At 40.6% G+C, this 4,991-nt stretch overlaps 1 pseudogene; it reads left to right on the forward strand.

Moving 5' to 3' along the window:
• The first annotated feature begins 3,226 nt into the window (after window positions 1-3,226).
• LOC112305362 (acidic leucine-rich nuclear phosphoprotein 32 family member B pseudogene) lies at window positions 3,227-3,978 on the forward strand (annotated as a pseudogene).
• Window positions 3,979-4,991: the final 1,013 nt, after the last annotated feature.

Genomic DNA, 4,991 nt, shown 5'->3' on the forward strand with positions numbered 1-4,991 from the left:
GCAGGAGGGATCACAATACCTGATATCAAACTGTATTACAAGGCCACTGTAATCAAAACAGCCTGGTACTGGCATAAAAACAGGCACATAGACCAATGGAACAGAATAGAGAGCCCAGAAATAAACTCAAACCTATACGATCAATTAATATTTGACAAAGGAGGCAGGAGCATAAAATGGAGCAAAAACAGTCTCTTCAACAGATGGTGTTGGGAGATCTGGACAGCTACATGCAAAAAAATGAAACTCGATCACCAACTTACACCATACACGAAAATAAACTCAAGATGGATAAAAGACTTAAATATAAGTCGTAACACCATAAAAGTCCTTGAGGAAAACATTGGCAGGAAAATCTCAGACATTCCACGCAGCAACATCCTCACAGACACATCCCCTAAAGCAAGGGACATAAAGGAAAGAATAAACAAATGGGACCTCATCAAAATAAAAAGCTTCTGCATGGCTAAAGAAAACAGCACCAAATTACAAAGAGAACCAACAGTATGGGAAAACATATTTGCCAATGATACCTCAGACAAGGGCCTGATCTCCAAAATATATAAAGAACTCACACGACTCCACTCCAGGAAGACAAATAACCCAATTAAAAAATGGGCAAAGGACTTGAACAGACACTTCTCCAAGGAAGACATACAGAGGGCCCAGAGACATATGAAAAGATGCTCAGCATCACTAGCCATCAGAGAGATGCAAATTAAAACCACAATGAGGTATCATTTCACACCAGTCAGAATGGCCAACATAAACAAATCCACAAACAAATGTTGGAGAGGATGTGCAGAAAAGGGAACCCTCGTGCACTGTTGGTGGGAATGCAGACTGGTGAGGCCACTGTGGAAAACAGTATGGAATTTCCTCAGAAAACTAAAAATGGAACTGCCCTTTGACCCAGTAATTCCGCTGTGGGATTATACCCTAAGAACACTGAAACACCAATCCAAAAGAATCTGTGCACCCCAATGTTCATAGCAGCACAATTTACAATAGCCAAGTACTGGAAGCAACCGAAGTGCCCATCAGCAAACGAGTGGATCCAAAAACTATGGTACATTTACACAATGGAATTCTACGCAGCAGAGAGAAAGAAGGAGCTTATACCCTTTGCAACAGCATGGATGAAACTGGAGAGCATTATGCTAAGTGAAATAAGCCAGGAAGTGAGGGACAAGTACCATATGATCTCACCTTTAACTGGAACATAAGCAATAGAAGGAAAAAGCAAACAAAATATAACCAGAGTCATTGAAGTTAAGAACAATCTAACAATAGCCAGGGCGGGGGTGGGGGGTGGGGGCGGGGACAGTGGGTAGAGGGGATTACAGGAACTACTATAAAGGACACATGGACAAAACCAAGGGGGAGGGTGGAGAGGGGGGAGGGAGGTGGGTTCAGCTGGGGTGGGGTGGAGGGATGGGGAGAAAAGGCATACAACTGTAATTGAATAACAATAAAAAAAAAAAAAAAAGAAAGAAACAGAGCCCAAAAAAAGATGCAGTAATTTGCCAACTTCTCACAGAAAGGGGCAAAACAATGATGTGAAGACAGGAGAGCCACCTCATAATTGCCTCAGAACCCTCCTACCCTATGTACAGGACTTCCAGGCTCTCTCTCCTGAGTTCTCCATCCTCCCCTGCGCTGTCCAAGAACCTTACTCTTTCAGTCCTGCTTCCTAGCACCAGGTGGACAAAGAACAATCTTAGCTCTCTGATGTCATTGCCAGATGCCACCACAAGATGTCAGTATTGGAAGCCAATCCTACAAGGTTGGTTCAGGTAGTCCGTTGTTCGGATGCTCTTACTGGTTCAGATTCCTGTCTAAGTTACCGTGAACCACGCTGGGGTCTAAGGCTTTGTTTCTTCCAGATTCTCACCGATGTGCTTTGATATTGTTCCTCAGAGCACACTGGGAGTGTGTGTGTGGGGAGGAAGGGGGAATGAGGAGGAGGTCTTTCAATCCAATGGAGATTCTAACACCTTTTTGGTTCTGAACAACCAACCCATTTTCTTTCTGGTAGGTCCTTTTTGGATTCCTGGAGGTTCTTTCCTACCTTAATGCCATGGGCAAGGCCATGCCAATTGTTGAACCTAAGTTCAAGTTTCAAGGAGTAACCGAACCTGTGGTCAAAATGTGTTTATGTACAAGAAGCCCTCACTGGGCAACTTGTACAAATTGGCTCACCCTCACTGAGTCTGACTACTAAAGGGAGAAATAGCATTTTCTAAACACACACATGCACACTAAAAAACCCCAACAAGATGCCCTGTTGTATCTCTTTTTTTCTTCAGGATAACGGGTGTTAATCTCCCTTGCCTATGCATAACTAATGGGGGCACAAGTGGCTACTGTATGAGAAAAAGCCTATCACAGAGTGTACAGTTCAGTTCACTGACATATCAAAGTGCTAGAAGCTTCTCTCTCTGTATCTAAAGAGGCTATTACATACTTTGTGGCCATTAGGAACTAAAAGCTTCCCACAAGAGAAGTTAGGGTGGGCCAAAGGGCCACCAAGACCTGATGGAATGTTGTAAAAGTTTCTTTGTGCGCTTATTTCAGAAGGCTGATGACTGCAGTTTTCTCTCCTGGGCAGAGAGAATCTGAGGCTGAAATCTACTATAAATATGAGACTGACCCATAGCAACAGCAGGGGAACGCTTCAGAAAATCAGAGTATCCTTCAGGATAACACAATAAGTCAGCCAGCTTTAAGGAAGAAAACACAAGATACTCAACTAAATTTGGATCTCAGAGAAACAACCAATAATGTTTAGGATAAGCATGTCACCTGCAATATTTGGGACAAAACTTTCTCTAATTATTGATTATCATATTGATAATCAATAAATAAATCACTTATATTGATTATTTAGATAAATTATTAAATAAATTATTAAATTAAAAATAAATTATTTATGGATTGATTAGTTATCTAAAATTCAAATTTAACTGAGTATCCTATATTTTATCCATATGAAGTATAATCACAATCAGAAGCAAATCAAATTCCTAAGAAGGCAAAGTCAAGGTACTCAACTTCAGTTAAAATTCACTTGGCTGCTAACACTAACCAAACTTTCTTTTCTCTGAAACGGGGGTTCTTAAGACAGACTACACATTGGGATTAGCTGACGAATTAAAAATGCAGATACGTGGAGGAACTATAGTGGCTTTCCCCGACAGGGTGGGAGCCACGGTTCCCCGTTCCCATGTGGGTGGGCCGCGCCTCTGCCAGACCCTCTTCTCAGGTTCAAGAACTTGTCCTGGAGAATTGCAAAAGAAATGAGGGGAAAACTGAGGACTTAACAGCTGCATGTGTGAACTTAAAGTTATTCAGTTTAATAAATGTAGGCTCAGTTTCAGTTTCAAATCTCCCCAAACTGCCTAAATTGAAAAAGCTTTAGCTCAATGACAATAGACTGTATGGAGGTCTGAACAGGTAGGCAAAAAACAAAAACAAAAACAAAAACAAAAAACAACTTTCAAATCTAAACTCAAGTGGAAATAAACTGAAAGATATTAGCACTTTGGAATCATTGAAAAAGCTGAAATTTCTGAAAAACCTGGATCGGTTTACCTCTGAGGTTACTAACCTGAATGACCACCCAGAGAGTCTTCTAGCTCCTGCCCCAGTTGGCCTACCTGGGCGCTATACCTGAGAGCAGCAAGAAGCCCCTGATTCAGATGCTGAACACACAGTGAGGACGAAGAAGAGAAGGATGAGGAAGGAGGAGATGAAGAGAACAGGGAGGCTGAGTGGGGAGGAGGAAGAGTTTGATGATGAAGAAGATGAAGACAAAGATGAAGAAAGAGGATGAAGATGAAGTCAGTGGGGAGAAAGAAGATTTTGGACATGATGGAGAAGCTGATGAAGATGAACATGATGAGGATGAGGATAAAGAGGAAGAAACTGAGAAAGATAAAAAGAGGAAGAGAAACAGATGATGAAGAAGATGATTAAGACTCCAAATAATCCACAAGTAAAGAACTGTTCAGCATGGGTTGGACTATGGATTTGGTAGCTTGGTTTTTGTATTTTTATATGGCAATAAGGAACTATTAGAAACACAAATTAAGAAAACAATCCCATTCACATGCTTCAAAAAGAATAAGATACTGAGGAATAAATTTAACCAAGAATGTAAAAGACCTGTACTCAGAAAATTGTGAGACACAGCCCTGGCTGGTGTGGCTCAGTGGATTGAGTGCTGGCCTGCAAACCAAAGGGTTGCCAGTACGATTCCCAGTCAGGGCACATGCCTGGGTTGCAAGGCAGGTCCCCAGTTGACCGTGTACAAGAGGCAACTACACGCTGATGTTTCTCTCCTTCTCTTTCTCCCTTCTTTTCCCTCTCTCTAAAAATAAATAAATAAAATAAGTTAAAAAGATTTTTTTAAGGAGAGAAAATTATAAGATACAGAAGAAATTGAAGAAGATACAAATAAGTGGGAGCACATACAGTGTTCATGGATAGGAAGGATTAACATCATTAAAATGTCCACACTACCCAAAGCAATCTAGAGATTCAACACAATTCCTATCAAGATACTAATGACATATTTCACAGAACTAGAAAAAATATTTCAAAAATGTATATGGAACCACAAAAGACCCTGAAGAGGAACCGCGATCTTGAGAAAGAAAAACAAAGTTGGAGGAATCACACTGCCTAATGACTAACTATATTCTAAGCCCATAGTACTCAAAACAGCATGGTACTGACATAAAAAGAGATGTATAGAACAATGGGATGTAACAGAGAGCCCAGAAATAAACCCACACATTTATAGTCAACTAATATTTGACAGAGGAGGCAGAAACATACAATGGGCTAAAGATAGCTCATTCAATAAATGGTGTTGGGAAAATTGCACAGATAAGTGCAAAAAAATGAAACTAGACCACCTTCTTTGGCCACACACGAGAAATAAACTCAAAATTGATTAAAGATTTAAATGTTAGACTCAAAATCAT

The sequence above is a fragment of the Desmodus rotundus genome, chromosome 4 (genome assembly GCF_022682495.2).
Source record: "Desmodus rotundus isolate HL8 chromosome 4, HLdesRot8A.1, whole genome shotgun sequence".
Taxonomy (NCBI): Eukaryota; Metazoa; Chordata; class Mammalia; order Chiroptera; family Phyllostomidae; genus Desmodus; species Desmodus rotundus.